This window comes from Hyla sarda, unplaced genomic scaffold, assembly GCF_029499605.1.
Source record: "Hyla sarda isolate aHylSar1 unplaced genomic scaffold, aHylSar1.hap1 scaffold_2014, whole genome shotgun sequence".
Lineage (NCBI taxonomy): Eukaryota > Metazoa > Chordata > Amphibia > Anura > Hylidae > Hyla > Hyla sarda.
Window position 1 is genome coordinate 33791 of NW_026608676.1, and position 21197 is coordinate 54987.

The 21197-nt window shown below is 46.3% G+C and overlaps 10 non-coding genes across 10 annotated transcripts; all 10 read right to left on the bottom strand.

Annotated features, from left to right (window-relative positions):
• Nucleotides 1-251: 251 nt before the first annotated feature.
• On the bottom strand, nt 252-442 carry LOC130317730 (U2 spliceosomal RNA). The gene has a single exon (XR_008864792.1). It is a non-coding gene; the product is annotated as a U2 spliceosomal RNA (small nuclear RNA).
• A 2083-nt stretch (nt 443-2525) lies between these two features.
• Nucleotides 2526-2716, bottom strand: LOC130317732 (U2 spliceosomal RNA). The gene has a single exon (XR_008864794.1). It is a non-coding gene; the product is annotated as a U2 spliceosomal RNA (small nuclear RNA).
• A 2085-nt stretch (nt 2717-4801) lies between these two features.
• LOC130317733 (U2 spliceosomal RNA) lies at nt 4802-4992 on the bottom strand. The gene has a single exon (XR_008864795.1). It is a non-coding gene; the product is annotated as a U2 spliceosomal RNA (small nuclear RNA).
• A 2079-nt stretch (nt 4993-7071) lies between these two features.
• On the bottom strand, nt 7072-7262 carry LOC130317735 (U2 spliceosomal RNA). The gene has a single exon (XR_008864796.1). It is a non-coding gene; the product is annotated as a U2 spliceosomal RNA (small nuclear RNA).
• A 2091-nt stretch (nt 7263-9353) lies between these two features.
• On the bottom strand, nt 9354-9544 carry LOC130317736 (U2 spliceosomal RNA). The gene has a single exon (XR_008864797.1). It is a non-coding gene; the product is annotated as a U2 spliceosomal RNA (small nuclear RNA).
• Nucleotides 9545-11628: 2084 nt separating this feature from the next.
• LOC130317737 (U2 spliceosomal RNA) lies at nt 11629-11819 on the bottom strand. Its single transcript, XR_008864798.1, has one exon. It is a non-coding gene; the product is annotated as a U2 spliceosomal RNA (small nuclear RNA).
• Nucleotides 11820-13913: 2094 nt separating this feature from the next.
• On the bottom strand, nt 13914-14104 carry LOC130317738 (U2 spliceosomal RNA). The gene has a single exon (XR_008864799.1). It is a non-coding gene; the product is annotated as a U2 spliceosomal RNA (small nuclear RNA).
• A 2083-nt stretch (nt 14105-16187) lies between these two features.
• LOC130317739 (U2 spliceosomal RNA) lies at nt 16188-16378 on the bottom strand. The gene has a single exon (XR_008864800.1). It is a non-coding gene; the product is annotated as a U2 spliceosomal RNA (small nuclear RNA).
• Nucleotides 16379-18464: 2086 nt separating this feature from the next.
• On the bottom strand, nt 18465-18655 carry LOC130317740 (U2 spliceosomal RNA). The gene has a single exon (XR_008864801.1). It is a non-coding gene; the product is annotated as a U2 spliceosomal RNA (small nuclear RNA).
• A 2097-nt stretch (nt 18656-20752) lies between these two features.
• On the bottom strand, nt 20753-20943 carry LOC130317741 (U2 spliceosomal RNA). The gene has a single exon (XR_008864802.1). It is a non-coding gene; the product is annotated as a U2 spliceosomal RNA (small nuclear RNA).
• Nucleotides 20944-21197: the final 254 nt, after the last annotated feature.

Here is a 21197-nt window from a genome sequence, read left to right on the forward strand (position 1 = left end):
CCTGCACAGGTGTGCTGGCTACTCAAATGATCCAATTAAGGAGGCCATTTAGTCAGCAGCAGCAGAAGTCCTGTGCCTGGACGCTCCAACAGGGGCCAGACACAAGCAGAAGCAGAAGCAGCAGAAGCAGCAGCAGCACCACCTTTTGTTTTTTGGCTGCAGCAGCAGCAAGGCCCACAGGGCTGGCTAGCTGGCTAGCCAGCAAGCAGGTAGCAATGAAAGTAGGAATCTTTCTTTTTAACCCTGTAAGGGGGTGGTGCACTGTACCCGAAGATACTGCCATATCGGGTCAATGCATAGGGCGACGGAAGCAAGCTTCGAAATCGGCCCCCGTTCTCAAAAATCCATTTAATATATGGTCCCCAGATAGGGGACGTATCAGATATTAAACTGATAAGAACAGATACTACACTTGATCTTAGCCAAAAGGCCGAGAAGCGATAACCGTGAAAGGGGCGGGCCCAACAAGGTCCCCTTCATGGGCACTATCACTGCTTGCTGTCAGGGAGGCTGCCAGACAATTTTCCATGCACACTCTGGGCTGGGGGGCAGTCAACCACCAGTACACACAGCAGAACCTAAACCCATACCATTATTGCTAAGCAGCAAGACAGGGGCCCATTGCACTCCCACGGGGCCTTTTTAAATGCAATCCATAACCCGGATTTGCCAGGAACCCTTCTTACTCCTCCTACTTGCATGTGACACTGGGCTTAGGATCTGCATAGGAAACACACACACAAGCACACACCTACCTTTGTTGCCTGCAGATGCCTCCTTGGCTGTCCCCAAACGGTATCAAACCAACACCCACGGGAAGCTGTAAGCATAGAGGACATGCCTGCACCCCATTGGACTTACCTGTGTGGGTTAAATCCGGGTTATTTGACAACCTATGGCGGTGATGGTTCTGCTCAGGCAGAGCAGTGCTGATGCTCCTCATAAAGCTGTCGCTGCTGTGAAGGTTCTAGGTGACATCACAAATCCCTTTGGTTACATACACAACAAAGCTGGGTTGTTGTTGTTTACACTCTGCAAGGCCTGTGGAAGTGAGTGACATCATAGCACTGTAGTTCTGAGGGTTCAAGATGGATGCAACAATCTCCTGTTGCTTCTATGAAGGCCGTAATAGACGACATCACCAAACAGCTCCATAGTCACATACACAGCAAAGGAGAGATGTTGTTTACACCTAGTGATGTCAGTGGTATTGAGTGACATCACAGCACAGTGCTAAGGCTCCTGGGCCTGGACACAGCAGCGGCTGCAATATCTCAACGGAGAATACGTTTATATCTATGTGTGTGTGTGCGCATATATATATATATATATATATATATATATATATATATATTTCTCCGCCGAAATCACTTTTAAACCCATTTCCACCTTTTTTTCCCTTCTCTTCCTCTTACTTTTTTTTCACGTTTTTTTACGTTTTTCTCCTTTTCGCCTCTTTTCTGGGCGTATTATTCTTCTTTTTCTTCTTTTTTTTCGTCTAATGCATACCCCATCAGTGCAGCAATGCTTATTCAATACCGCCAGCAGATGGAGACACTGGGGGATAATTTTCTAAGGATTTATACTGATTTTTCCTGTCTGAATTTGTCGCACAGAAAGTTGCAGGCCAAATATGTGTGACATTTCTGCGACTTTAGCTTCTAGAGCATTTTTACAACATTATACATAGGTGCTGAATACATAAAAAGCGACTGTTCAGCGACAGACAAGTCGCATCGGCTGAAAGTAGGCCAGAATGTCAGTCCATGTTGGAGCAGGTTTAGATACAGTCTAAAGCATAGATCTCAAAGTCTGTGCACAGAATTTAGCAAGGGCCTCGCACCTTCTGATGCATCAGGTAGGTGCACAATAGCATAGCCTAACCCTCTGTACTTTGGTCTATATTGATGCGGGACATAGACAGCCAGCTGATGACCAATCCATTAGTGCAATGGATGGCTGGAAGCATTTGTCTTTGCCTTTGCAATACCACAGAAGCAATGCATGGTCAATGTACAGCAATGACACACCTGTGTGAACAGCCAGGAGACCCCCCCCCCCCATGTTATGTTACATAGTTACATAGTTAGTACGGTCGAAAAAAGACATATGTCCATCACGTTCAACCAGGGAATTAAGGGGTAGGGGTGTGGCGCGATATTGGGGAAGGGATGAGATTTTATATTTCTTCATAAGCATTAATCTTATTTTGTCAATTAGGAACATTCAGCACCCACCCGCTATCAAGGCAGCTGCCTATCATGTCATGCCCTACCTGCACAGGTGTGCTGGCTACTCAAATGATCCAATTAAGGAGGCCATTTAGTCAGCAGCAGCAGAAGTCCTGTGCCTGGACGCTCCAACAGGGGCCAGACACAAGCAGAAGCAGAAGCAGCAGAAGCAGCAGCAGCACCACCTTTTGTTTTTTGGCTGCAGCAGCAGCAAGGCCCACAGGGCTGGCTAGCTGGCTAGCCAGCAAGCAGGTAGCAATGAAAGTAGGAATCTTTCTTTTTAACCCTGTAAGGGGGTGGTGCACTGTACCCGAAGATACTGCCATATCGGGTCAATGCATAGGGCGACGGAAGCAAGCTTCGAAATCGGCCCCCGTTCTCAAAAATCCATTTAATATATGGTCCCCAGATAGGGGACGTATCAGATATTAAACTGATAAGAACAGATACTACACTTGATCTTAGCCAAAAGGCCGAGAAGCGATAACCGTGAAAGGGGCGGGCCCAACAAGGTCCCCTTCATGGGCACTATCACTGCTTGCTGTCAGGGAGGCTGCCAGACAATTTTCCATGCACACTCTGGGCTGGGGGGCAGTCAACCACCAGTACACACAGCAGAACCTAAACCCATACCATTATTGCTAAGCAGCAAGACAGGGGCCCATTGCACTCCCACGGGGCCTTTTTAAATGCAATCCATAACCCGGATTTGCCAGGAACCCTTCTTACTCCTCCTACTTGCATGTGACACTGGGCTTAGGATCTGCATAGGAAACACACACACAAGCACACACCTACCTTTGTTGCCTGCAGATGCCTCCTTGGCTGTCCCCAAACGGTATCAAACCAACACCCACGGGAAGCTGTAAGCATAGAGGACATGCCTGCACCCCATTGGACTTACCTGTGTGGGTTAAATCCGGGTTATTTGACAACCTATGGCGGTGATGGTTCTGCTCAGGCAGAGCAGTGCTGATGCTCCTCATAAAGCTGTCGCTGCTGTGAAGGTTCTAGGTGACATCACAAATCCCTTTGGTTACATACACAACAAAGCTGGGTTGTTGTTGTTTACACTCTGCAAGGCCTGTGGAAGTGAGTGACATCATAGCACTGTAGTTCTGAGGGTTCAAGATGGATGCAACAATCTCCTGTTGCTTCTATGAAGGCCGTAATAGACGACATCACCAAACAGCTCCATAGTCACATACACAGCAAAGGAGAGATGTTGTTTACACCTAGTGATGTCAGTGGTATTGAGTGACATCACAGCACAGTGCTAAGGCTCCTGGGCCTGGACACAGCAGCGGCTGCAATATCTCAACGGAGAATACGTTTATATCTATGTGTGTGTGTGCGCATATATATATATATATATATATATATATATATATATATATATTTCTCCGCCGAAATCACTTTTAAACCCATTTCCACCTTTTTTTCCCTTCTCTTCCTCTTACTTTTTTTTCACGTTTTTTTACGTTTTTCTCCTTTTCGCCTCTTTTCTGGGGGTATTATTCTTCTTTTTCTTCTTTTTTTTCGTCTAATGCATACCCCATCAGTGCAGCAATGCTTATTCAATACCGCCAGCAGATGGAGACACTGGGGGATAATTTTCTAAGGATTTATACTGATTTTTCCTGTCTGAATTTGTCGCACAGAAAGTTGCAGGCCAAATATGTGTGACATTTCTGCGACTTTAGCTTCTAGAGCATTTTTACAACATTATACATAGGTGCTGAATACATAAAAAGCGACTGTTCAGCGACAGACAAGTCGCATCGGCTGAAAGTAGGCCAGAATGTCAGTCCATGTTGGAGCAGGTTTAGATACAGTCTAAAGCATAGATCTCAAAGTCTGTGCACAGAATTTAGCAAGGGCCTCGCACCTTCTGATGCATCAGGTAGGTGCACAATAGCATAGCCTAACCCTCTGTACTTTGGTCTATATTGATGCGGGACATAGACAGCCAGCTGATGACCAATCCATTAGTGCAATGGATGGCTGGAAGCATTTGTCTTTGCCTTTGCAATACCACAGAAGCAATGCATGGTCAATGTACAGCAATGACACACCTGTGTGAACAGCCAGGAGACCCCCCCCCCCCATGTTATGTTACATAGTTACATAGTTAGTACGGTCGAAAAAAGACATATGTCCATCACGTTCAACCAGGGAATTAAGGGGTAGGGGTGTGGCGCGATATTGGGGAAGGGATGAGATTTTATATTTCTTCATAAGCATTAATCTTATTTTGTCAATTAGGAACATTCAGCACCCACCCGCTATCAAGGCAGCTGCCTATCATGTCATGCCCTACCTGCACAGGTGTGCTGGCTACTCAAATGATCCAATTAAGGAGGCCATTTAGTCAGCAGCAGCAGAAGTCCTGTGCCTGGACGCTCCAACAGGGGCCAGACACAAGCAGAAGCAGAAGCAGCAGAAGCAGCAGCAGCACCACCTTTTGTTTTTTGGCTGCAGCAGCAGCAAGGCCCACAGGGCTGGCTAGCTGGCTAGCCAGCAAGCAGGTAGCAATGAAAGTAGGAATCTTTCTTTTTAACCCTGTAAGGGGGTGGTGCACTGTACCCGAAGATACTGCCATATCGGGTCAATGCATAGGGCGACGGAAGCAAGCTTCGAAATCGGCCCCCGTTCTCAAAAATCCATTTAATATATGGTCCCCAGATAGGGGACGTATCAGATATTAAACTGATAAGAACAGATACTACACTTGATCTTAGCCAAAAGGCCGAGAAGCGATAACCGTGAAAGGGGCGGGCCCAACAAGGTCCCCTTCATGGGCACTATCACTGCTTGCTGTCAGGGAGGCTGCCAGACAATTTTCCATGCACACTCTGGGCTGGGGGGCAGTCAACCACCAGTACACACAGCAGAACCTAAACCCATACCATTATTGCTAAGCAGCAAGACAGGGGCCCATTGCACTCCCACGGGGCCTTTTTAAATGCAATCCATAACCCGGATTTGCCAGGAACCCTTCTTACTCCTCCTACTTGCATGTGACACTGGGCTTAGGATCTGCATAGGAAACACACACACAAGCACACACCTACCTTTGTTGCCTGCAGATGCCTCCTTGGCTGTCCCCAAACGGTATCAAACCAACACCCACGGGAAGCTGTAAGCATAGAGGACATGCCTGCACCCCATTGGACTTACCTGTGTGGGTTAAATCCGGGTTATTTGACAACCTATGGCGGTGATGGTTCTGCTCAGGCAGAGCAGTGCTGATGCTCCTCATAAAGCTGTCGCTGCTGTGAAGGTTCTAGGTGACATCACAAATCCCTTTGGTTACATACACAACAAAGCTGGGTTGTTGTTGTTTACACTCTGCAAGGCCTGTGGAAGTGAGTGACATCATAGCACTGTAGTTCTGAGGGTTCAAGATGGATGCAACAATCTCCTGTTGCTTCTATGAAGGCCGTAATAGACGACATCACCAAACAGCTCCATAGTCACATACACAGCAAAGGAGAGATGTTGTTTACACCTAGTGATGTCAGTGGTATTGAGTGACATCACAGCACAGTGCTAAGGCTCCTGGGCCTGGACACAGCAGCGGCTGCAATATCTCAACGGAGAATACGTTTATATCTATGTGTGTGTGTGCGCATATATATATATATATATATATATATATATATATATTTCTCCGCCGAAATCACTTTTAAACCCATTTCCACCTTTTTTTCCCTTCTCTTCCTCTTACTTTTTTTTCACGTTTTTTTACGTTTTTCTCCTTTTCGCCTCTTTTCTGGGCGTATTATTCTTCTTTTTCTTCTTTTTTTTCGTCTAATGCATACCCCATCAGTGCAGCAATGCTTATTCAATACCGCCAGCAGATGGAGACACTGGGGGATAATTTTCTAAGGATTTATACTGATTTTTCCTGTCTGAATTTGTCGCACAGAAAGTTGCAGGCCAAATATGTGTGACATTTCTGCGACTTTAGCTTCTAGAGCATTTTTACAACATTATACATAGGTGCTGAATACATAAAAAGCGACTGTTCAGCGACAGACAAGTCGCATCGGCTGAAAGTAGGCCAGAATGTCAGTCCATGTTGGAGCAGGTTTAGATACAGTCTAAAGCATAGATCTCAAAGTCTGTGCACAGAATTTAGCAAGGGCCTCGCACCTTCTGATGCATCAGGTAGGTGCACAATAGCATAGCCTAACCCTCTGTACTTTGGTCTATATTGATGCGGGACATAGACAGCCAGCTGATGACCAATCCATTAGTGCAATGGATGGCTGGAAGCATTTGTCTTTGCCTTTGCAATACCACAGAAGCAATGCATGGTCAATGTACAGCAATGACACACCTGTGTGAACAGCCAGGAGACCCCCCCCCCCCATGTTATGTTACATAGTTACATAGTTAGTACGGTCGAAAAAAGACATATGTCCATCACGTTCAACCAGGGAATTAAGGGGTAGGGGTGTGGCGCGATATTGGGGAAGGGATGAGATTTTATATTTCTTCATAAGCATTAATCTTATTTTGTCAATTAGGAACATTCAGCACCCACCCGCTATCAAGGCAGCTGCCTATCATGTCATGCCCTACCTGCACAGGTGTGCTGGCTACTCAAATGATCCAATTAAGGAGGCCATTTAGTCAGCAGCAGCAGAAGTCCTGTGCCTGGACGCTCCAACAGGGGCCAGACACAAGCAGAAGCAGAAGCAGCAGAAGCAGCAGCAGCACCACCTTTTGTTTTTTGGCTGCAGCAGCAGCAAGGCCCACAGGGCTGGCTAGCTGGCTAGCCAGCAAGCAGGTAGCAATGAAAGTAGGAATCTTTCTTTTTAACCCTGTAAGGGGGTGGTGCACTGTACCCGAAGATACTGCCATATCGGGTCAATGCATAGGGCGACGGAAGCAAGCTTCGAAATCGGCCCCCGTTCTCAAAAATCCATTTAATATATGGTCCCCAGATAGGGGACGTATCAGATATTAAACTGATAAGAACAGATACTACACTTGATCTTAGCCAAAAGGCCGAGAAGCGATAACCGTGAAAGGGGCGGGCCCAACAAGGTCCCCTTCATGGGCACTATCACTGCTTGCTGTCAGGGAGGCTGCCAGACAATTTTCCATGCACACTCTGGGCTGGGGGGCAGTCAACCACCAGTACACACAGCAGAACCTAAACCCATACCATTATTGCTAAGCAGCAAGACAGGGGCCCATTGCACTCCCACGGGGCCTTTTTAAATGCAATCCATAACCCGGATTTGCCAGGAACCCTTCTTACTCCTCCTACTTGCATGTGACACTGGGCTTAGGATCTGCATAGGAAACACACACACAAGCACACACCTACCTTTGTTGCCTGCAGATGCCTCCTTGGCTGTCCCCAAACGGTATCAAACCAACACCCACGGGAAGCTGTAAGCATAGAGGACATGCCTGCACCCCATTGGACTTACCTGTGTGGGTTAAATCCGGGTTATTTGACAACCTATGGCGGTGATGGTTCTGCTCAGGCAGGGCAGTGCTGATGCTCCTCATAAAGCTGTCGCTGCTGTGAAGGTTCTAGGTGACATCACAAATCCCTTTGGTTACATACACAACAAAGCTGGGTTGTTGTTGTTTACACTCTGCAAGGCCTGTGGAAGTGAGTGACATCATAGCACTGTAGTTCTGAGGGTTCAAGATGGATGCAACAATCTCCTGTTGCTTCTATGAAGGCCGTAATAGACGACATCACCAAACAGCTCCATAGTCACATACACAGCAAAGGAGAGATGTTGTTTACACCTAGTGATGTCAGTGGTATTGAGTGACATCACAGCACAGTGCTAAGGCTCCTGGGCCTGGACACAGCAGCGGCTGCAATATCTCAACGGAGAATACGTTTATATCTATGTGTGTGTGTGCGCATATATATATATATATATATATATATATATATATATATATATATATATTTCTCCGCCGAAATCACTTTTAAACCCATTTCCACCTTTTTTTCCCTTCTCTTCCTCTTACTTTTTTTTCACGTTTTTTTACGTTTTTCTCCTTTTCGCCTCTTTTCTGGGCGTATTATTCTTCTTTTTCTTCTTTTTTTTCGTCTAATGCATACCCCATCAGTGCAGCAATGCTTATTCAATACCGCCAGCAGATGGAGACACTGGGGGATAATTTTCTAAGGATTTATACTGATTTTTCCTGTCTGAATTTGTCGCACAGAAAGTTGCAGGCCAAATATGTGTGACATTTCTGCGACTTTAGCTTCTAGAGCATTTTTACAACATTATACATAGGTGCTGAATACATAAAAAGCGACTGTTCAGCGACAGACAAGTCGCATCGGCTGAAAGTAGGCCAGAATGTCAGTCCATGTTGGAGCAGGTTTAGATACAGTCTAAAGCATAGATCTCAAAGTCTGTGCACAGAATTTAGCAAGGGCCTCGCACCTTCTGATGCATCAGGTAGGTGCACAATAGCATAGCCTAACCCTCTGTACTTTGGTCTATATTGATGCGGGACATAGACAGCCAGCTGATGACCAATCCATTAGTGCAATGGATGGCTGGAAGCATTTGTCTTTGCCTTTGCAATACCACAGAAGCAATGCATGGTCAATGTACAGCAATGACACACCTGTGTGAACAGCCAGGAGACCCCCCCCCCCCATGTTATGTTACATAGTTACATAGTTAGTACGGTCGAAAAAAGACATATGTCCATCACGTTCAACCAGGGAATTAAGGGGTAGGGGTGTGGCGCGATATTGGGGAAGGGATGAGATTTTATATTTCTTCATAAGCATTAATCTTATTTTGTCAATTAGGAACATTCAGCACCCACCCGCTATCAAGGCAGCTGCCTATCATGTCATGCCCTACCTGCACAGGTGTGCTGGCTACTCAAATGATCCAATTAAGGAGGCCATTTAGTCAGCAGCAGCAGAAGTCCTGTGCCTGGACGCTCCAACAGGGGCCAGACACAAGCAGAAGCAGAAGCAGCAGAAGCAGCAGCAGCACCACCTTTTGTTTTTTGGCTGCAGCAGCAGCAAGGCCCACAGGGCTGGCTAGCTGGCTAGCCAGCAAGCAGGTAGCAATGAAAGTAGGAATCTTTCTTTTTAACCCTGTAAGGGGGTGGTGCACTGTACCCGAAGATACTGCCATATCGGGTCAATGCATAGGGCGACGGAAGCAAGCTTCGAAATCGGCCCCCGTTCTCAAAAATCCATTTAATATATGGTCCCCAGATAGGGGACGTATCAGATATTAAACTGATAAGAACAGATACTACACTTGATCTTAGCCAAAAGGCCGAGAAGCGATAACCGTGAAAGGGGCGGGCCCAACAAGGTCCCCTTCATGGGCACTATCACTGCTTGCTGTCAGGGAGGCTGCCAGACAATTTTCCATGCACACTCTGGGCTGGGGGGCAGTCAACCACCAGTACACACAGCAGAACCTAAACCCATACCATTATTGCTAAGCAGCAAGACAGGGGCCCATTGCACTCCCACGGGGCCTTTTTAAATGCAATCCATAACCCGGATTTGCCAGGAACCCTTCTTACTCCTCCTACTTGCATGTGACACTGGGCTTAGGATCTGCATAGGAAACACACACACAAGCACACACCTACCTTTGTTGCCTGCAGATGCCTCCTTGGCTGTCCCCAAACGGTATCAAACCAACACCCACGGGAAGCTGTAAGCATAGAGGACATGCCTGCACCCCATTGGACTTACCTGTGTGGGTTAAATCCGGGTTATTTGACAACCTATGGCGGTGATGGTTCTGCTCAGGCAGAGCAGTGCTGATGCTCCTCATAAAGCTGTCGCTGCTGTGTAGGTTCTAGGTGACATCACAAATCCCTTTGGTTACATACACAACAAAGCTGGGTTGTTGTTGTTTACACTCTGCAAGGCCTGTGGAAGTGAGTGACATCATAGCACTGTAGTTCTGAGGGTTCAAGATGGATGCAACAATCTCCTGTTGCTTCTATGAAGGCCGTAATAGACGACATCACCAAACAGCTCCATAGTCACATACACAGCAAAGGAGAGATGTTGTTTACACCTAGTGATGTCAGTGGTATTGAGTGACATCACAGCACAGTGCTAAGGCTCCTGGGCCTGGACACAGCAGCGGCTGCAATATCTCAACGGAGAATACGTTTATATCTATGTGTGTGTGTGCGCATATATATATATATATATATATATATATATATATATATATATATATATATATTTCTCCGCCGAAATCACTTTTAAACCCATTTCCACCTTTTTTTCCCTTCTCTTCCTCTTACTTTTTTTTCACGTTTTTTTACGTTTTTCTCCTTTTCGCCTCTTTTCTGGGCGTATTATTCTTCTTTTTCTTCTTTTTTTTCGTCTAATGCATACCCCATCAGTGCAGCAATGCTTATTCAATACCGCCAGCAGATGGAGACACTGGGGGATAATTTTCTAAGGATTTATACTGATTTTTCCTGTCTGAATTTGTCGCACAGAAAGTTGCAGGCCAAATATGTGTGACATTTCTGCGACTTTAGCTTCTAGAGCATTTTTACAACATTATACATAGGTGCTGAATACATAAAAAGCGACTGTTCAGCGACAGACAAGTCGCATCGGCTGAAAGTAGGCCAGAATGTCAGTCCATGTTGGAGCAGGTTTAGATACAGTCTAAAGCATAGATCTCAAAGTCTGTGCACAGAATTTAGCAAGGGCCTCGCACCTTCTGATGCATCAGGTAGGTGCACAATAGCATAGCCTAACCCACTGTACTTTGGTCTATATTGATGCGGGACATAGACAGCCAGCTGATGACCAATCCATTAGTGCAATGGATGGCTGGAAGCATTTGTCTTTGCCTTTGCAATACCACAGAAGCAATGCATGGTCAATGTACAGCAATGACACACCTGTGTGAACAGCCAGGAGACCCCCCCCCCATGTTATGTTACATAGTTACATAGTTAGTACGGTCGAAAAAAGACATATGTCCATCACGTTCAACCAGGGAATTAAGGGGTAGGGGTGTGGCGCGATATTGGGGAAGGGATGAGATTTTATATTTCTTCATAAGCATTAATCTTATTTTGTCAATTAGGAACATTCAGCACCCACCCGCTATCAAGGCAGCTGCCTATCATGTCATGCCCTACCTGCACAGGTGTGCTGGCTACTCAAATGATCCAATTAAGGAGGCCATTTAGTCAGCAGCAGCAGAAGTCCTGTGCCTGGACGCTCCAACAGGGGCCAGACACAAGCAGAAGCAGAAGCAGCAGAAGCACCACCTTTTGTTTTTTGGCTGCAGCAGCAGCAAGGCCCACAGGGCTGGCTAGCTGGCTAGCCAGCAAGCAGGTAGCAATGAAAGTAGGAATCTTTCTTTTTAACCCTGTAAGGGGGTGGTGCACTGTACCCGAAGATACTGCCATATCGGGTCAATGCATAGGGCGACGGAAGCAAGCTTCGAAATCGGCCCCCGTTCTCAAAAATCCATTTAATATATGGTCCCCAGATAGGGGACGTATCAGATATTAAACTGATAAGAACAGATACTACACTTGATCTTAGCCAAAAGGCCGAGAAGCGATAACCGTGAAAGGGGCGGGCCCAACAAGGTCCCCTTCATGGGCACTATCACTGCTTGCTGTCAGGGAGGCTGCCAGACAATTTTCCATGCACACTCTGGGCTGGGGGGCAGTCAACCACCAGTACACACAGCAGAACCTAAACCCATACCATTATTGCTAAGCAGCAAGACAGGGGCCCATTGCACTCCCACGGGGCCTTTTTAAATGCAATCCATAACCCGGATTTGCCAGGAACCCTTCTTACTCCTCCTACTTGCATGTGACACTGGGCTTAGGATCTGCATAGGAAACACACACACAAGCACACACCTACCTTTGTTGCCTGCAGATGCCTCCTTGGCTGTCCCCAAACGGTATCAAACCAACACCCACGGGAAGCTGTAAGCATAGAGGACATGCCTGCACCCCATTGGACTTACCTGTGTGGGTTAAATCCGGGTTATTTGACAACCTATGGCGGTGATGGTTCTGCTCAGGCAGAGCAGTGCTGATGCTCCTCATAAAGCTGTCGCTGCTGTGAAGGTTCTAGGTGACATCACAAATCCCTTTGGTTACATACACAACAAAGCTGGGTTGTTGTTGTTTACACTCTGCAAGGCCTGTGGAAGTGAGTGACATCATAGCACTGTAGTTCTGAGGGTTCAAGATGGATGCAACAATCTCCTGTTGCTTCTATGAAGGCCGTAATAGACGACATCACCAAACAGCTCCATAGTCACATACACAGCAAAGGAGAGATGTTGTTTACACCTAGTGATGTCAGTGGTATTGAGTGACATCACAGCACAGTGCTAAGGCTCCTGGGCCTGGACACAGCAGCGGCTGCAATATCTCAACGGAGAATACGTTTATATCTATGTGTGTGTGTGCGCATATATATATATATATATATATATATATATATATATATATATATTCTCCGCCGAAATCACTTTTAAACCCATTTCCACCTTTTTTTCCCTTCTCTTCCTCTTACTTTTTTTTCACGTTTTTTTACGTTTTTCTCCTTTTCGCCTCTTTTCTGGGCGTATTATTCTTCTTTTTCTTCTTTTTTTTCGTCTAATGCATACCCCATCAGTGCAGCAATGCTTATTCAATACCGCCAGCAGATGGAGACACTGGGGGATAATTTTCTAAGGATTTATACTGATTTTTCCTGTCTGAATTTGTCGCACAGAAAGTTGCAGGCCAAATATGTGTGACATTTCTGCGACTTTAGCTTCTAGAGCATTTTTACAACATTATACATAGGTGCTGAATACATAAAAAGCGACTGTTCAGCGACAGACAAGTCGCATCGGCTGAAAGTAGGCCAGAATGTCAGTCCATGTTGGAGCAGGTTTAGATACAGTCTAAAGCATAGATCTCAAAGTCTGTGCACAGAATTTAGCAAGGGCCTCGCACCTTCTGATGCATCAGGTAGGTGCACAATAGCATAGCCTAACCCTCTGTACTTTGGTCTATATTGATGCGGGACATAGACAGCCAGCTGATGACCAATCCATTAGTGCAATGGATGGCTGGAAGCATTTGTCTTTGCCTTTGCAATACCACAGAAGCAATGCATGGTCAATGTACAGCAATGACACACCTGTGTGAACAGCCAGGAGACCCCCCCCCCCATGTTATGTTACATAGTTACATAGTTAGTACGGTCGAAAAAAGACATATGTCCATCACGTTCAACCAGGGAATTAAGGGGTAGGGGTGTGGCGCGATATTGGGGAAGGGATGAGATTTTATATTTCTTCATAAGCATTAATCTTATTTTGTCAATTAGGAACATTCAGCACCCACCCGCTATCAAGGCAGCTGCCTATCATGTCATGCCCTACCTGCACAGGTGTGCTGGCTACTCAAATGATCCAATTAAGGAGGCCATTTAGTCAGCAGCAGCAGAAGTCCTGTGCCTGGACGCTCCAACAGGGGCCAGACACAAGCAGAAGCAGAAGCAGCAGAAGCAGCAGAAGCAGCAGCAGCACCACCTTTTGTTTTTTGGCTGCAGCAGCAGCAAGGCCCACAGGGCTGGCTAGCTGGCTAGCCAGCAAGCAGGTAGCAATGAAAGTAGGAATCTTTCTTTTTAACCCTGTAAGGGGGTGGTGCACTGTACCCGAAGATACTGCCATATCGGGTCAATGCATAGGGCGACGGAAGCAAGCTTCGAAATCGGCCCCCGTTCTCAAAAATCCATTTAATATATGGTCCCCAGATAGGGGACGTATCAGATATTAAACTGATAAGAACAGATACTACACTTGATCTTAGCCAAAAGGCCGAGAAGCGATAACCGTGAAAGGGGCGGGCCCAACAAGGTCCCCTTCATGGGCACTATCACTGCTTGCTGTCAGGGAGGCTGCCAGACAATTTTCCATGCACACTCTGGGCTGGGGGGCAGTCAACCACCAGTACACACAGCAGAACCTAAACCCATACCATTATTGCTAAGCAGCAAGACAGGGGCCCATTGCACTCCCACGGGGCCTTTTTAAATGCAATCCATAACCCGGATTTGCCAGGAACCCTTCTTACTCCTCCTACTTGCATGTGACACTGGGCTTAGGATCTGCATAGGAAACACACACACAAGCACACACCTACCTTTGTTGCCTGCAGATGCCTCCTTGGCTGTCCCCAAACGGTATCAAACCAACACCCACGGGAAGCTGTAAGCATAGAGGACATGCCTGCACCCCATTGGACTTACCTGTGTGGGTTAAATCCGGGTTATTTGACAACCTATGGCGGTGATGGTTCTGCTCAGGCAGAGCAGTGCTGATGCTCCTCATAAAGCTGTCGCTGCTGTGAAGGTTCTAGGTGACATCACAAATCCCTTTGGTTACATACACAACAAAGCTGGGTTGTTGTTGTTTACACTCTGCAAGGCCTGTGGAAGTGAGTGACATCATAGCACTGTAGTTCTGAGGGTTCAAGATGGATGCAACAATCTCCTGTTGCTTCTATGAAGGCCGTAATAGACGACATCACCAAACAGCTCCATAGTCACATACACAGCAAAGGAGAGATGTTGTTTACACCTAGTGATGTCAGTGGTATTGAGTGACATCACAGCACAGTGCTAAGGCTCCTGGGCCTGGACACAGCAGCGGCTGCAATATCTCAACGGAGAATACGTTTATATCTATGTGTGTGTGTGCGCATATATATATATATATATATATATATATATATATATATATATTTCTCCGCCGAAATCACTTTTAAACCCATTTCCACCTTTTTTTCCCTTCTCTTCCTCTTACTTTTTTTTCACGTTTTTTTACGTTTTTCTCCTTTTCGCCTCTTTTCTGGGCGTATTATTCTTCTTTTTCTTCTTTTTTTTCGTCTAATGCATACCCCATCAGTGCAGCAATGCTTATTCAATACCGCCAGCAGATGGAGACACTGGGGGATAATTTTCTAAGGATTTATACTGATTTTTCCTGTCTGAATTTGTCGCACAGAAAGTTGCAGGCCAAATATGTGTGACATTTCTGCGACTTTAGCTTCTAGAGCATTTTTACAACATTATACATAGGTGCTGAATACATAAAAAGCGACTGTTCAGCGACAGACAAGTCGCATCGGCTGAAAGTAGGCCAGAATGTCAGTCCATGTTGGAGCAGGTTTAGATACAGTCTAAAGCATAGATCTCAAAGTCTGTGCACAGAATTTAGCAAGGGCCTCGCACCTTCTGATGCATCAGGTAGGTGCACAATAGCATAGCCTAACCCTCTGTACTTTGGTCTATATTGATGCGGGACATAGACAGCCAGCTGATGACCAATCCATTAGTGCAATGGATGGCTGGAAGCATTTGTCTTTGCCTTTGCAATACCACAGAAGCAATGCATGGTCAATGTACAGCAATGACACACCTGTGTGAACAGCCAGGAGACCCCCCCCCCATGTTATGTTACATAGTTACATAGTTAGTACGGTCGAAAAAAGACATATGTCCATCACGTTCAACCAGGGAATTAAGGGGTAGGGGTGTGGCGCGATATTGGGGAAGGGATGAGATTTTATATTTCTTCATAAGCATTAATCTTATTTTGTCAATTAGGAACATTCAGCACCCACCCGCTATCAAGGCAGCTGCCTATCATGTCATGCCCTACCTGCACAGGTGTGCTGGCTACTCAAATGATCCAATTAAGGAGGCCATTTAGTCAGCAGCAGCAGAAGTCCTGTGCCTGGACGCTCCAACAGGGGCCAGACACAAGCAGAAGCAGAAGCAGCAGAAGCAGCAGCAGCACCACCTTTTGTTTTTTGGCTGCAGCAGCAGCAAGGCCCACAGGGCTGGCTAGCTGGCTAGCCAGCAAGCAGGTAGCAATGAAAGTAGGAATCTTTCTTTTTAACCCTGTAAGGGGGTGGTGCACTGTACCCGAAGATACTGCCATATCGGGTCAATGCATAGGGCGACGGAAGCAAGCTTCGAAATCGGCCCCCGTTCTCAAAAATCCATTTAATATATGGTCCCCAGATAGGGGACGTATCAGATATTAAACTGATAAGAACAGATACTACACTTGATCTTAGCCAAAAGGCCGAGAAGCGATAACCGTGAAAGGGGCGGGCCCAACAAGGTCCCCTTCATGGGCACTATCACTGCTTGCTGTCAGGGAGGCTGCCAGACAATTTTCCATGCACACTCTGGGCTGGGGGGCAGTCAACCACCAGTACACACAGCAGAACCTAAACCCATACCATTATTGCTAAGCAGCAAGACAGGGGCCCATTGCACTCCCACGGGGCCTTTTTAAATGCAATCCATAACCCGGATTTGCCAGGAACCCTTCTTACTCCTCCTACTTGCATGTGACACTGGGCTTAGGATCTGCATAGGAAACACACACACAAGCACACACCTACCTTTGTTGCCTGCAGATGCCTCCTTGGCTGTCCCCAAACGGTATCAAACCAACACCCACGGGAAGCTGTAAGCATAGAGGACATGCCTGCACCCCATTGGACTTACCTGTGTGGGTTAAATCCGGGTTATTTGACAACCTATGGCGGTGATGGTTCTGCTCAGGCAGAGCAGTGCTGATGCTCCTCATAAAGCTGTCGCTGCTGTGAAGGTTCTAGGTGACATCACAAATCCCTTTGGTTACATACACAACAAAGCTGGGTTGTTGTTGTTTACACTCTGCAAGGCCTGTGGAAGTGAGTGACATCATAGCACTGTAGTCCTGAGGGTTCAAGATGGATGCAACAATCTCCTGTTGCTTCTATGAAGGCCGTAATAGACGACATCACCAAACAGCTCCATAGTCACATACACAGCAAAGGAGAGATGTTGTTTACACCTAGTGATGTCAGTGGTATTGAGTGACATCACAGCACAGTGCTAAGGCTCCTGGGCCTGGACACAGCAGCGGCTGCAATATCTCAACGGAGAATACGTTTATATCTATGTGTGTGTGTGCGCATATATATATATATATATATATATATATATATATATATATATATTTCTCCGCCGAAATCACTTTTAAACCCATTTCCACCTTTTTTTCCCTTCTCTTCCTCTTACTTTTTTTTCACGTTTTTTTACGTTTTTCTCCTTTTCGCCTCTTTTCTGGGCGTATTATTCTTCTTTTTCTTCTTTTTTTTCGTCTAATGCATACCCCATCAGTGCAGCAATGCTTATTCAATACCGCCAGCAGATGGAGACACTGGGGGATAATTTTCTAAGGATTTATACTGATTTTTCCTGTCTGAATTTGTCGCACAGAAAGTTGCAGGCCAAATATGTGTGACATTTCTGCGACTTTAGCTTCTAGAGCATTTTTACAACATTATACATAGGTGCTGAATACATAAAAAGCGACTGTTCAGCGACAGACAAGTCGCATCGGCTGAAAGTAGGCCAGAATGTCAGTCCATGTTGGAGCAGGTTTAGATACAGTCTAAAGCATAGATCTCAAAGTCTGTGCACAGAATTTAGCAAGGGCCTCGCACCTTCTGATGCATCAGGTAGGTGCACAATAGCATAGCCTAACCCTCTGTACTTTGGTCTATATTGATGCGGGACATAGACAGCCAGCTGATGACCAATCCATTAGTGCAATGGATGGCTGGAAGCATTTGTCTTTGCCTTTGCAATACCACAGAAGCAATGCATGGTCAATGTACAGCAATGACACACCTGTGTGAACAGCCAGGAGACCCCCCCCCCCATGTTATGTTACATAGTTACATAGTTAGTACGGTCGAAAAAAGACATATGTCCATCACGTTCAACCAGGGAATTAAGGGGTAGGGGTGTGGCGCGATATTGGGGAAGGGATGAGATTTTATATTTCTTCATAAGCATTAATCTTATTTTGTCAATTAGGAACATTCAGCACCCACCCGCTATCAAGGCAGCTGCCTATCATGTCATGCCCTACCTGCACAGGTGTGCTGGCTACTCAAATGATCCAATTAAGGAGGCCATTTAGTCAGCAGCAGCAGAAGTCCTGTGCCTGGACGCTCCAACAGGGGCCAGACACAAGCAGAAGCAGAAGCAGCAGAAGCAGCAGCAGCACCACCTTTTGTTTTTTGGCTGCAGCAGCAGCAAGGCCCACAGGGCTGGCTAGCTGGCTAGCCAGCAAGCAGGTAGCAATGAAAGTAGGAATCTTTCTTTTTAACCCTGTAAGGGGGTGGTGCACTGTACCCGAAGATACTGCCATATCGGGTCAATGCATAGGGCGACGGAAGCAAGCTTCGAAATCGGCCCCCGTTCTCAAAAATCCATTTAATATATGGTCCCCAGATAGGGGACGTATCAGATATTAAACTGATAAGAACAGATACTACACTTGATCTTAGCCAAAAGGCCGAGAAGCGATAACCGTGAAAGGGGCGGGCCCAACAAGGTCCCCTTCATGGGCACTATCACTGCTTGCTGTCAGGGAGGCTGCCAGACAATTTTCCATGCACACTCTGGGCTGGGGGGCAGTCAACCACCAGTACACACAGCAGAACCTAAACCCATACCATTATTGCTAAGCAGCAAGACAGGGGCCCATTGCACTCCCACGGGGCCTTTTTAAATGCAATCCATAACCCGGATTTGCCAGGAACCCTTCTTACTCCTCCTACTTGCATGTGACACTGGGCTTAGGATCTGCATAGGAAACACACACACAAGCACACACCTACCTTTGTTGCCTGCAGATGCCTCCTTGGCTGTCCCCAAACGGTATCAAACCAACACCCACGGGAAGCTGTAAGCATAGAGGACATGCCTGCACCCCATTGGACTTACCTGTGTGGGTTAAATCCGGGTTATTTGACAACCTATGGCGGTGATGGTTCTGCTCAGGCAGAGCAGTGCTGATGCTCCTCATAAAGCTGTCGCTGCTGTGAAGGTTCTAGGTGACATCACAAATCCCTTTGGTTACATACACAACAAAGCTGGGTTGTTGTTGTTTACACTCTGCAAGGCCTGTGGAAGTGAGTGACATCATAGCACTGTAGTTCTGAGGGTTCAAGATGGATGCAACAATCTCCTGTTGCTTCTATGAAGGCCGTAATAGACGACATCACCAAACAGCTCCATAGTCACATACACAGCAAAGGAGAGATGTTGTTTACACCTAGTGATGTCAGTGGTATTGAGTGACATCACAGCACAGTGCTAAGGCTCCTGGGCCTGGACACAGCAGCGGCTGCAATATCTCAACGGAGAATACGTTTATATCTATGTGTGTGTGTGCGCATATATATATATATATATATATATATATATATATATATATATATATATATATATTTCTCCGCCGAAATCACTTTTAAACCCATTTCCACCTTTTTTTCCCTTCTCTTCCTCTTACTTTTTTTTCACGTTTTTTTACGTTTTTCTCCTTTTCGCCTCTTTTCTGGGCGTATTATTCTTCTTTTTCTTCTTTTTTTTCGTCTAATGCATACCCCATCAGTGCAGCAATGCTTATTCAATACCGCCAGCAGATGGAGACACTGGGGGATAATTTTCTAAGGATTTATACTGATTTTTCCTGTCTGAATTTGTCGCACAGAAAGTTGCAGGCCAAATATGTGTGACATTTCTGCGACTTTAGCTTCTAGAGCATTTTTACAACATTATACATAGGTGCTGAATACATAAAAAGCGACTGTTCAGCGACAGACAAGTCGCATCGGCTGAAAGTAGGCCAGAATGTCAGTCCATGTTGGAGCAGGTTTAGATACAGTCTAAAGCATAGATCTCAAAGTCTGTGCACAGAATTTAGCAAGGGCCTCGCACCTTCTGATGCATCAGGTAGGTGCACAATAGCATAGCCTAACCCTCTGTACTTTGGTCTATATTGATGCGGGACATAGACAGCCAGCTGATGACCAATCCATTAGTGCAATGGATGGCTGGAAGCATTTGTCTTTGCCTTTGCAATACCACAGAAGCAATGCATGGTCAATGTACAGCAATGACACACCTGTGTGAACAGCCAGGAGACCCCCCCCCCCCATGTTATGTTACATAGTTACATAGTTAGTACGGTCGAAAAAAGACATATGTCCATCACGTTCAACCAGGGAATTAAGGGGTAGGGGTGTGGCGCGATATTGGGGAAGGGATGAGATTTTATATTTCTTCATAAGCATTAATCTTATTTTGTCAATTAGGAACATTCAGCACCCACCCGCTATCAAGGCAGCTGCCTATCATGTCATGCCCTACCTGCACAGGTGTGCTGGCTACTCAAATGATCCAATTAAGGAGGCCATTTAGTCAGCAGCAGCAGAAGTCCTGTGCCTGGACGCTCCAACAGGGGCCAGACACAAGCAGAAGCAGAAGCAGCAGAAGCAGCAGCAGCACCACCTTTTGTTTTTTGGCTGCAGCAGCAGCAAGGCCCACAGGGCTGGCTAGCTGGCTAGCCAGCAAGCAGGTAGCAATGAAAGTAGGAATCTTTCTTTTTAACCCTGTAAGGGGGTGGTGCACTGTACCCGAAGATACTGCCATATCGGGTCAATGCATAGGGCGACGGAAGCAAGCTTCGAAATCGGCCCCCGTTCTCAAAAATCCATTTAATATATGGTCCCCAGATAGGGGACGTATCAGATATTAAACTGATAAGAACAGATACTACACTTGATCTTAGCCAAAAGGCCGAGAAGCGATAACCGTGAAAGGGGCGGGCCCAACAAGGTCCCCTTCATGGGCACTATCACTGCTTGCTGTCAGGGAGGCTGCCAGACAATTTTCCATGCACACTCTGGGCTGGGGGGCAGTCAACCACCAGTACACACAGCAGAACCTAAACCCATACCATTATTGCTAAGCAGCAAGACAGGGGCCCATTGCACTCCCACGGGGCCTTTTTAAATGCAATCCATAACCCGGATTTGCCAGGAACCCTTCTTACTCCTCCTACT